General features: G+C 35.7%; 1 protein-coding gene across 11 annotated transcripts in view; it reads right to left on the reverse strand.

The window, feature by feature from the left end:
• LOC145252556 (5-aminolevulinate synthase, erythroid-specific, mitochondrial-like) overlaps positions 1-13,111 on the reverse strand; it is a 232,690-nt gene that overhangs the window by 66,490 nt on the left and 153,089 nt on the right. For 2 of the 11 annotated variants that reach the window (XM_080112122.1, XM_080112115.1), the window contains exon 1: positions 9,929-10,210. The exons of the other annotated variants lie outside the window; for them this stretch is intronic. The gene's annotated coding sequence lies outside the window, so the exon portion shown is untranslated. Of the gene's footprint in view, positions 1-9,928; positions 10,211-13,111 lie in introns of those variants that run through there. 11 annotated transcript variants of the gene reach the window in all.

Here is a 13,111-nt window from a genome sequence, read left to right on the forward strand (position 1 = left end):
TCGCCCGACGCGCCTCTGCTGGGGAATGCTGACTGGGCTGCACAGGCATCTTTTGCAGGGTCAGAGTGCTCCTCCTCTGGGGCGCTAACTTTTTAATCTCATTTTCTGTCCCTAGCAGTGGGAGAGAAATAAATGCTACCATAGGATTAAGCAAGCGTAGGCGGTTTTGATATTAATACTAACGTCGAGGGAGGGGGGCGACTTTACCAGGTCGTAAAATACGCTTAAATATGATATTTTAATTTGTCCAAATTCCGTATATATTATAATAGAGTCATGGTTTCAAAAGTAACAAAAAAAAAAGTATTTGGATGCTATCAGCTAGAATCGAAACTGAAAGCAAAACTGTGGCATTCAAAGCTGGTGACGTTACCTCTGTAACGTTTGAAAATATGGAGACAGACTTATAGCCTTTTATATATTAGATTGATAAGGCAGGTTTTTTTTTTTTGTTTTGTTTTTATTCAATCCTCACCCCAAACAAGGCAAGTGCCACTTTGAAGTAGGAGGCTACTATGGGCGACAATTTGCGTGGGCATTATGAAGGGAGATGAGTAGAAAGATGTTTGTTCACATTACACTTGAATTTCTGCATATCAGTACAGTTGGGAAAGCAGTATCCCGGAAGAGAGTTCCAAAGACTTGCAGTTCTGGAGATAAAACTATTTGAGTAAAAGGCCTTCTTACACCTAGAGATCTCTACTGTAAAGGGGTGGGACTTAGCTGCTTGTCAGGTCTGTCGGGGGTAGTCACGTCGAGGAGGTACAAGTGCTTGCAGTTCGTCAGAGCATTCACCATTAAAGTATTTGGAGAACAGGCAAAGGGATGCAACATTTCGTCGATGGGACAGAGGCTGAAGCTTAAATGACAGTTCAGGACCTATCAGGTTGGCAACTCTCTTTTGAACCTTGTCCAGGAGTGAAAGACAAGCAGCAGATGCACCAGTCTAAATGTGACAGCAATACTCCATACATGGGCGAATGGTGGTCTTATAGAGGTACAGGATACTTTCAGGCGTAAGTAATTTTCTGGCACGGTAGAGAGAGCCTACCTTCTTTGCAGCAGCCTTAGCAATGCTCTCAATGTATATATTCCAGTTCATGTTCCCTGAAAACATTAGGCCAAGGAGTTTAAAGGAAGTACTTTCAGGCAGTGTATTCTTAGCCATTGCCATTGGTGGTAGAAAAGGTTTCTTATAGTTATTGAAGGAAACAAGCTTAGTCTTGGTAGCATTGAATGTGACCATCCATTTTTATCCCCATTCCACTACAGATTGGAGGTCATCCTCTAGTGATTCTGCCATTTCCTTCGATATGTGTTGATTTGTTTTCCCCCTCATGCCTGTTATAGAGGGTGGTGTCATCTGCAAATATACCCATCTCCGAAACAATTTTATCAAGGAAATCATTTAAGAATACCAGGAACAATAAAGGTCCAAGGATAGACCCCTGGGGTATTCCCGCATTTATATCATATTGTTTAGATATACGACCGTCGAGGACAACTTGGATTTTTATCTTACTTAATAAGGATTTAATTATATTGTGTATTCTTCCAGTGATACCATATGATCTAATTTTCCTTAGAAGACCATCATGCCATATCCTATCAAAAGCCTTAGATATATTAAGGGCTACCGCTCTACCGTCCCCTGTTTTGTCCAGTGAACGGTATATACGTTCAGAGACTACAGTTAAGATATCTGCTGTTGAACGGGCTTGCCTGAATCCATATTGTTTGTCGGTCAGGAGTTTAGCAGCTGTTAGGTGTTGGACTAGGGCTTGATAAACTAAGGACTCAAATATTTCGGCGAAAAGTGGGAGGAGGCTAATGGGGCGAAAATTTAGTGGGTCAGTTCTTTCACCAGAAAGGTCGTAAAATACGCTTAAATATGATATTTTAATTTGTCCAGATTCTGTATATATTGTTCGTTAAGGCATTTATTGTAAAGTTTGGAGAGAACTGGAGCACTCTCAGCAGAGCATTTTTTTATTAGCACAGCCGGGATGAGATCTGGTCCACATGCTTTTGAGGTGTCTAAGTTTTTTTATGATATCACGCACCTGAGGTGGAACAAAACCTTTGCATTTGTTTGTATAGATAAATAGCAGGCTTCACAATTTAATTTCTATTCATTACTTGAAATCGTTGAACCGAGACTAACTGATAAGAAAAATACGATAAAACTTTTTTTTATATCTTTGTTCCGTTTTAATGAGGGAATAAATTCATGTCTACATTTAAAGTAAAAGAAATACTTTCCTTTCATTTTTATTTTATTAGATTAAGATCAAAATTTTTATTTGTGTATAAGATTATTTTTTCCTTTTCTTTTTATTATTATTGTAATATTAAGATTATTCATTAAAATTATTATTAGAAAATAAACAAGAAAGAAAGACACGTTGCTATTGTTCGATTCAAAAATCCAAAAATTCAGTGCACAAAGTTAAGATGCCGGATGTGGCATGGTTTAGTTAAAATATGGAATGGAACAGAAGTTACTAAATATGAAGCGAAATACGAAACCACATGGAAATCTTTCTGATATACAGTACAGATGTAGGAAATGTCGTTCTACTGCAGATATTTTAACAGTCATATCTGAACGCATATAATATGCACTGGATAAGGCGGGTGAAGCCAGGGCTGTAGCCCTCGATATATCCAAAGCCTTTGACAAAATCTGGCATGAAGGGCTGCTATTGAAAATCAAATCATATGGTATAATTGGACGAATACTAAATATAATTAGAGCCTTCTAAGACAATAGGACCATCCAGGTTGTTATTGATAGATGTTCATCCAAGCAGAATAACATTAATGCAAGAGTGCCTTAGGGGTCGATCCTTGGATCACTATTATTTCTAATATTCATCAATATGACCTCCCTGATAGTATTGAGTCCAAGATCAATATATTTACTGATGATACAACTCTATAACATGTATGAGGGAAGAACAGATGTACACAAATTCAAGACAGTGGCTGAATCATTTGAAAATGACTTCCAGACCATAGTTGAATGGGGATGCAAATGGATGGTGATATTTAATGCTAGTAAGACTAAGCTGCTCTCCTTTAACAATTACAAGAAGCCTCTCCAACCACCGATATCCATGACAAATAACACCCTACCTAAGAATTTTTTCTTCAAAACTTAGTTTAACATTCATAGGAAATATGAACTGGAATAAATACCTTGAGGATATTGCAAAGGCTCTATAAGGCCACCAGTAACTCATGTAATGGAGTATTGTGTCCACATCTGGGCTGGTGCATCTATCACTAGTCTCTCCCTCTTAGATAGGGTCTAAAAAAGGGGTCTCCAATCTAATATATCCCACTTTGTCAACTAGACTCCAATCCTTGTCCCATCACTGCAATGTTGCATCGCTGTGCCTATTTCACAAGTATTTTAATGGGAGGTGCTCTGATGAACTCGTTGCACTTGTGCCCCTCGATGTACATGTCACCGACAAACCCACTTGGCAACAAAATCACACCCCTTCACTGTTGAGGTCCCTAAATATCAGAAAATTTTCTACTCAAATAGCTTCTTCCCTAGGACAACTAGACTTTGGAATTCCCTTCCTGCTGCCTATTTCCCAAACTGTACTGATATGCAGAAGTTCAAATACGTAAACCAACACCTTAGTCTTTGTTAGGCATGGTCCCAATTAGTAGCTCCTTATGTCTAAGTGGCAATGTGCCTTGTTAGGGGTGAAGGGGAATAAAAATAAATAAATAAAAATGAATTATTTCAAAATATTTTAATTTTAACACTTCTTGTGCAATCAAGAAAATAATGAAACAATAAAGAAAATAATAAACTTTGGTTTCATAATTCAATTGAAGGTAGCCATCTTGTTTTATGATACATTATTTATGACAAAATTATGTGATAAGATTTATGAAATTTATTTACAAAAATCTAAAAGATTTTAATTATTTCCGTATAAATATATTTTAAATATTACAAAAATATTTATAGAAATTATTGCTTCATAATAAAACAAGAAGTTCTTCCATATGGTTTCGTATTTCGTTTCATGCTTAGTAACTTCTGTTTCATATTCAGCTAACCTGAGTCTATTTGACGTCTTAACTTTGTGTACTAAATTTTTGGATTTAACCCAAGTCTCAACAAAACTGAAACATTCATGAATATAAAATTAAAATTTCTACATTTTTTGGTTCCATTTTAGTTCAGTTAGTTCCCAGAGATCAAGGAGCCCCCATCCTGGGTATAACAGTTTATTATTTTTTTTTTATGAGTTACATTTGTATCTCAGGGCTTGTTTAAAGTTGCACGATTTCCATTTTAAAGCATTTATCCGTACTGCTTTACAGATCGGTCTTCCGGAATATGTGTCTAGATATTTAAAAAAAATTTTTTTATTAGACTAGTGGCCCCTATCACAACAAGTATAATGTTTGTTTACTTAAGAGACCATCTTCCTTTCAAGTCATACCTGTTCAGCGTGCCAGATTAGCGAGAACAGTTGTAATACAATAGATTGATTATTTCACATCACTTTACCCTATGAATATATTTCTGTTGAAAACTAACATCTGCTACATTTTAATATGTCAATGGGATGATCTGATTTGGCTTAATATTGTGATTTTAATCAACATTATTTTTATTAAATATTATATTGGAATTGATTTTTCTAAAATGCCAATATTAAAGATTGTATCACCAATTCTTATCTATTACGAAGATCATTCAAAAAATAAAGCCTCCTAGTTTTTTTTTACCCAAAAAGTTAAAGAAATACGGAGATGGGAGTGGACCATTAAAACAAGCGGCCTTTTGTTCTCCAGCATTTATTTTTCTACACAGTCACCACCATTCTCAATGAACTCTTGCAAGCGAGGAACAATGGTTGTGCACGGGCGTCCAGAGCACGCTTTATCATACAAGGATTTTAACTAAAAAAAGTTGAAGAGCTATGAAGACAGGAGTGGTACCATTAAAACGAACGACCTTTAGTACTCCAGAATTTATTTTTCTACATAGTTACTACCACTTTTGCTAGGAATTCAATGACGTATCTCTGCTTCTGACACACCTCCATGATAGGGGTTACTTTCTTAAGATTCTCACACTGTCAATCTCTGCAACAGAGACATGAAAATTTCAAGTTATGAATGCATAAGTTGAGTCAACATAACACAATTTGCAATTCCTTCTGATCTATTTGGGTGGAATGAAAAATAGCAGGCATTACTTTTTTAACGCCTCTTGTAGATCGGCAAAAAGATAACGTTCCTCTAAGTGCAAATACTTATTAATGGCCTTTTGGCCAAGATCACAGTGTAGTATGTGTTCTGAGACTGCACTTCACCTTTTCTGACCTCGACCATTAAAGAAATCCTTCTAGACTGAGGCAATATTTATTTTTGGTCCTATCCTGAGTGCCTCTTTTTGAAGAACTGGATTCCCCCACATTAAAACAGACTTTGTGCCTAACTCCGCCCACGTGGGGAGGCAAGTAAATAGGAACAGATTAAATAAAAATTTATTTCGCAAAATATGAGGTTGATGATAAAATATCAATCTTTTTATGAGGTTCAGCAAAGTAAAAACAATAAGTGATATGTACAGGAAAGGTTGGTTGGTTGGTTGTTTTACGGCATATCAACCCTTTTCAGGTTATTTAATGCCGAATCCAAAGATTTTGAAGAAAAATTTTTTAATAGAATATATTTGTTGTTTTCAAGTCGGTTTCTATTTAACCCATAGTTGGGACCCTAACAGGTACTACCACTCCGGGTCAGAGTGGACCTGGGAGCAATGGCAATTAAAGGGTGGCTCCACACTCCCCAAAGCCCGCAAGCTGGGGCTTCACCACTGGATATAGTTTAATGTCATGTTCAGGACCAGTACAGGAAAGGAATATATTTGGTTGAAGTAGACGAGTGGTGTTTGCTAACTAATCAAATAATACAATCTAAAAAGTTGCCTTAATGATTAGTTGCTCGTAGTCATAGCTGGTAATATGCTCAAGCTTTAGGCTTTCAGTCTATCTTTCAATATCTCTCCCAGGCTGCTATATTCGTCCATATTCATGGCTTACACCAGCCAATCATATTCTTGTATGAAGGAACCCGGATCTATTCATATTCGTTACATCAATAAGGAAAATTAATAACTTAATTGATGTTTAAGAGGGAAATAAAATTACAAAGAAGCCGAGCATGCGAGGTCCTCCTCCATGAGTGAAAAATTGACTTTCACTAGTATAAATGTTTGTGCGAAAAAAAAAAAAAAAATCCAAGGCGTGGTTATTGCGAAAAGTGCAAACAAATGAACGGGTGAATGATTTAGTTGGTTGGTTGTTTTTGTTTTACGGCATATCAACCTTTTTCGGGTTATTTAATGCCGAATCCAAAGATTTTGAAGAAAAATTTTTTTAATAGAATATATTTGTTGTTTTCACGTCGGTTTCTATTTAACCCATAGTTGGGACCCTTACAGGTACTGCCACTCCAGTCCAGAGTGGACCTGGGAGCAATGGCAATTAAAGGGTTGCTCCACACTCCCCAAAGCCCACAAGCTGGGGCCTCACCATCGGATATAGTTTAAGGTCATATCCAGGACCCCCATTGAGGGACTTTTACCCTCTGTAGGGGGGCAGTCGGCGTATTCTAATGCCCCACCGACAGGGCCGTGAATGATTTGGGGACAATTTTACCTCAATAATGACACCTATGGCAGGGGAGGGGGGAGACAACCAGAGTTGTTATTTATTTGCTTCCCCACTGAGCAAATTAGGCACAAGGCCGTTTTTTTAATGTGGAGAAAAAGAGGAGGGAGGACGGGGGACCAGCTCCCCTTAGGGGGATGGGGGAACTGGATAGTGATAATTCGTATGAAGGTTTTCCCCTACATTGATCAAAACTGATTGCTACAAGAGCAATGGTCTGATATGTGAGCTTGCCCTCACATATAGTCTTTAGTGCAGCATCTGCCAGAACAGATACTACACTTTGACCTTTGATCCCGGGCCAAGAAAATCCGTTTTCGTAAAATTTTACTTTCACCATGACTAATATTTGTGGAAAATATTTTTAAAAATCCAAGGAGTAGTTATTGAGAAAAATGTGAACAAATGAACAGGAGTGACTTACTAGGTTCAATCCCTCCTTTGTTGGGGGGGGGGGGTAATAAAATACTGTAATATTAATAATTAGACAAAATCTACATGGCCAGAACAGGAATTGAAACCAGAACTCTAAACTTAGAATAAACCAAGAGAGAGAAGCAGAAAGAAAAAAAAGAAAAAAAAAAAAAAAGGACGTATGAAAAAAACGATTGCCTTGTTACGCTTCAATCTTGTGCCATACATGTAACACATGAAAGTTGATGATTATAACTTGCCAGCAGAGTTCTTAAACTCACCTTTTCCATAATCCTGCCCGAAGAAACGCTGCCAGCAAAGAAGTTCTTTCATACCTTAGGACCAAGTTAAGACAAAACTGTTGGAAGATAAATCGCATTTGTTCTACATAATCTTTATTCCAAACAACTGACCAGTGGGGTGGGGGGAACGGAAAGAGATCTATAATTTGTGTTTAATCATCTATTATACAAAGGGTACTTGTTTGTGTGCAAGTGTCAAGCTAAAAGTAAAAAAAACTACAAAACAAACAGCCACAAAGTTGGTATATTCTCGATAGTTACTGCCCTGGATGAATATCTAAATCAACAAAAAAAATTACATAATTATTTGGGGGTCAACTGTTCCAGATTTTGTCAGGGTGCGGATCAGTTTTTCAGCCATTTTTAATGTCATTCTTAACAGAGAAGAATGAAAGATTATTATAAACTAGCAGATTGCACGGTCGTAAAAGACGCTTAAATAAGATATTTTATTTCATGCAGATTACATATTTATTATTACAGAACCAATTCTCTATTGATTATTACATTGTACCCAATATATAAGATATAGTGATATCAAAAGTAAAAACACAAATAACTTTGGAGTCATCAGCTAAAATCAACACCAAAATATAGCTCTTTCTAGCCTCCTGGGATTTTAACTGTCATTTTCGTTTTTAGCACCCTCAAAAACCTATAATAGTGGTAATTTTAAAGGATTTTTTGAAGTTGGAAAGATACTGCACTTTCACCAATACTTGAATCATAGTCATTTGTTTTCCTAGTTTTGCATATAATTACAAAATATCTGATATTTCCCAAAAACCTCTGGATGGGAGGCTAAAACTGGCTGCTATGATTTCAAATGATCTGAAATAACAGCCAGGGGAGACTTGATTCCAAATATTTCTTATTTGCTATATTTCTCCTTTTTGGTTTTTATACATAAAGTAAACTTCACAGTGTATAAGGATTATTTGATATTGGAGCTATTCATAATCGTACCGTATTTCCAAAAGAGGGGAGATATAACATAGGAGAAATATTTGGAATAAATTCTCCCCTTGCTGTCATTTCAGATCATTTGAAACCATAGCAGCAAGTTTTAGTCTTCATCAAGGCCAGATGATTTGGGGATATATATATATTTCCATGTGCTGGAATGTTTTCATTTTAAATTCTATGCAATTATGCAGATTGTAGAAACTATACATAAAAAGAATTCAGTATGAAATGAAACCAATCATATTATAATTTTTTTTTTTTTTTTACAAGGTAGTCACCACTTATCAAGGCCCAGAAGCCACTCGGGGATAAGGGTTATTGTGTATACAGTACGTTAGATCTGATAAAGTATCTTACTTAAGGAGGCGGTTCATCAGGAATTTGTTCACATTGGACTTGAAGACATCCAAGTTGTAGTCAGGTGGGAAACAGGCAACCGGAACAGACTTCCACAGGCATGCCCTTCTAAGAAAGAAGCTTTATTCATGGAATCTACGTTTTGATTTTGGCACAGATAAGGAGTGGGGAAAATTTTTGACAGTGGTTTCAGCTAGGCGGGTGTTTATCGTGAAAGATTGGCGAGGGGGTACCAGAGATTGGAGTTCAGACGAGCACCTGCCATGGTAGTAACGATAAAACAAAGACTCGCAACGTCTCTCCTGTGGGAGAGAGGTTGCAGGGAAAAGAAAAGAGCATCACCTACTAGGCCACGAAGCCTATTTTGTACTCTGTCAAGGCAGGATAGGCTGTTTTTAGCAGCTCCTGTCCAGATGTGGCAGCAGTACTCCATCCTTGGACGTACTTGGCTTTTATACAGATAGAGAATTGCATAAGAAACCATAAACAATAAATAAGTAATTAATGCTCATTTATTTAAAGGAATATGCAAATTAGTTAAATTTCGTATTGTCACTCGTATATTTATGACTGAGTATATGAAGAAGTTTAATAAATGCCTTGTTTGAAGTATATAAAAAAATAAATTATCTGCTGATGGAACCCTTTAAGTAATGGTTAGCAATTTTAGTCAAAGCCATCCATTCTTGGAGCGACAAAATTGAATCTCCAAAGTCAAACATCTGTGCAAATTTCATATATATGAAAACACCTGTAACTTATTGTCGCCCTGTAGGTGACAAGCAAAAAAAAATGTATAAGTGATTAGATCTGTGCAAATAAATATTAAATCTTAAAATCAAGATTTTTTTTTTACGTTATTTATCAAAATTTCTTTACAATTTATATCACAAAAAAAACAACAAAAAAATGAAAGAAAAAAACAAATAAAAAATGAAAGAAAAAAAAAAACAAATAAAAAATGAAAGAAAAAAAAACAAATAGAAAATTAAAGAAAAAAAAACAAAGAAAAAATAAAAGAAAAAAAAAACAAATAAAAAATGAAAGAAAAAAAAAACGCTAGCTATCAAATATTATTAGAAAATCATTCAACAGTTTATGCAGACATATACCGGGTCCGCCATAAGTAACTAAATATTTTTTTCTTTCAACATAGTGAATGTATTTACTTACTTTCTATGAGGCCAAACAAGACACAAGGCCAAACAAGACCTGGCTATAGATATGTTAGTTTCGAAGTCATGACACGATTACTGGTGTGACGCAAAGAGGTTACAAGTGTATGTTACAAATTGTTATCAGTGGAAAACAGCTTTCATATCGTTATAAACGGGGTTGTATGTATGAATAAATATTAACTCGCGTACAATTATTTATTACTAATGGGATCTGTGGAAATGCCACAGCAAACTCTTTCATATGTAATATATTGATGTTGCTATTCGGTGGATGTTCAGCGAAAATGGAAACGCCCTGATATTATTGTACCTATTTATAATGCCTTCCCACGGGACAGAGTTAGACTCCAGGGTCATTTTTTAATGTGGAGAAAAGGTACAAAAATTAAAAAATTGTCTCAGTCGTGAAGGACTGCTCCTCCACCGAAAGAGAACAAGAAATGGAAGTGCAGCATCTGAAGAACAGATACTACAATTAGAGGTATTTATTTGCTCCCCCACCGAGCAAATTAGGCACAAGGCCGATTTTTAATGTGAGGAATGAAGGGGAAATGGGGACCAACTCCCCGGGGAGTAGGGGAGCTGGATAATGACAATTGGTATGAAGGGTTGCCCCTACATTGACCAAGGTCTTATATGTGGGGTTACCCCCACATATGGTCTTTGCTTGCAGTATCTGCCGGAACAGATACTACATTTTGATCTTGTTTATATATTTTATTGCTTTTTTAAAAATTTTGAAACTTGGCCAAAAGGCCAATTGTAGCTCTTTTGTTAAAACTGCAAAAGTATTTATCAAAGTTAGCAAGGCCGCCCGGCGTAGCCTAGTCCTAAAATACGCATAAATATATTTTAATTTATGCAGATTTCGTATATATTAATAGTCAATTTTCTATCGATTCTTATATATTATAAAGTCATGATTTCAAAATGTAAACAAATTCTTATTGAACCTTCCTCGGTATTTATTTATTTTTTTTACTCTCTTTCCACCTCAAGACTAACTAACCTTTAACTTTATGATTTTTGGAGATTTTCTGGTATGCTGAAAACGAATATCACATTTAAATTTAATACAGACAAATAGTTTTATGGCTATTAAAACCTTTATAAACCAATGTAATCCACTATGTTTTTACTGAAGGTCATTTTTTTTCTCCAAGTTTCCAAATACTAATGTGTATGCGTCTTATAAAACAACTCTTCCTCCCCATGTTAAGAATGGCGAATGCTATTAACATTTATTAAGTAATACAGCAGGAAAAAATGTCTTAATAGTCAGAAAATTACTTGTCTGCAGCAAATTTAAATATGATATTCGTTTTCAGCATACCAGAACACCTATAAAAGTCATTTTAAAGGTAAGTGGAAAGGTGGAAAGAAAGTAAAAATCAACGAATAAAAATTACAATATCGTCCCATTTTACATGGTTTGCTTAATAGCGTCCTAAATTCTCGTATCGCATGGCTGCTTTCCAGCTGACTACAACATTGCCGTTTTCAAGTCTAATGTAAACAAATTCTTATTGAACCGCCCTCTTTTAAATAATCAAATTCTGCCCAGTTAACACCATCATTACCAATCATCACGGTGTTGTCTAAAAAATATACAAAATACTGTTAGAAACCCACCCAATGTATGCCTCGGTAACATATACTGGGTGGGTTTCTAACAGTAGTTTCTTTTTTTTTTTAATTTTTTACATGGTAGTCATCACTTATCCAGGCCCGGAAGCCACTCGGGGATAAGGGTTATTGCATGTACAGTAATCAATGGGATAGTACCGTAGTAATCGTTAGTATTGGAGATTTGATAAAATGTCTTACTTAAGGCGGCGGTTTATCAGGAATTTGTTTATGTTGGACTTGAAGACATCCAAGTTGTAGTCAGGTAAGAAACAGAGAAACGGAAGAGAGTTCCACAGACGTGCACTTGTAAGAAAGAAGCTTTGTTCATGGAATCTACGTTTGGGTTTTAGCACAGATAAAGAGTGAGGAAAATTTTTGACAGTGGTTTCAGCTAGACGGGTGTTTATCGTGAAAGATTGGCGAGGGGGTACCAGAGATTGCAGCTCAGACGAACACTTGTCATGGAAGTAATGATAAAACAAAGACAGGCTCGCAACGTCTCTCCTGTGGGAGAGAGGTTATAGGGAAGAGAAAAGGGCATCCCCCACTAAGCCACGAAGTCTATTTTGTACTCTGTCAAGGCAGGATAGGCTGTTTTTAGCAGTTCCTGCCCAGATGTGGTAGCAGTACTCCATCCTTGGACGTTTTTTTTTTTTAAATATTTTTTAGTTTTAATTCATTTTTCCAAACTTCACGTATTTAACAGTCAGTTCGCCGCCATTTGTCTTTTTCACATATATCGACAAACACTGTATGATTTTCGAACCGATTAGACGTTTTAAAGTGAGTAAAACCACCAAAAAATTTTCCGGATCGGTAGAAGAGTAACTTATCTTGCCTTTGTTAACATTTGTTATATTTTTTACAAAATTTTGACCACTTTTTCATACGTCTGGATTGTAATACAACCCATAACTTACTCCAATCAGTGAAACCGATAGAAAAAAAAAAAATAAATAAATAAATTCCTTTGCACTTACTGGTTCTTCTCCTGAACTATTTTCGCCTTTTCTCATTCACATGCCTCTATTCCAAATTCGTAGTAGTCTACCGACATTAGTGGACTTTTTTTTTTTTTTTTAATACAAAAATGATCATTAACTATGCTTTTTTAAGTTTAACATTTCAAATTATAATAAACTAGCATGGGTGCCCGGCGTTGTGAGGTGTATGCTGAGCAACAAAAAAAAAAATAAATAAATAAAATAAATAAATAAACGGTCAATTTTTTTAAACTTTGACCCCTATTATTACCCCTTAACATTTATTGTTTAGGGCTCTAATCAAGTTATTAAGTTAGATCCATGCACTTACTGGTTCTTCTGAACTATTTTCGCCTTTTCTCATTCATACGCCTCTATTCCAAATTCGTAGTAATCTACCGACATTAGTGGACTTTTTTTTTTTTTTTACAATGCTTTTTTTACTATGCTTTTTTAAGTTTAACATTTCAAATTATAATAAACTAGCATGGGTGCCCGGCGTTGTGAGGTGTATGCTGAGCAAAAAAAACAAAAACAAAAAAAATAAATAAACGGTCAATTTTTTT

Source organism: Euprymna scolopes, chromosome 29 (assembly GCF_053919585.1).
Source record: "Euprymna scolopes isolate OS-2025 chromosome 29, ASM5391958v1, whole genome shotgun sequence".
Taxonomy (NCBI): domain Eukaryota; kingdom Metazoa; phylum Mollusca; class Cephalopoda; order Sepiida; family Sepiolidae; genus Euprymna; species Euprymna scolopes.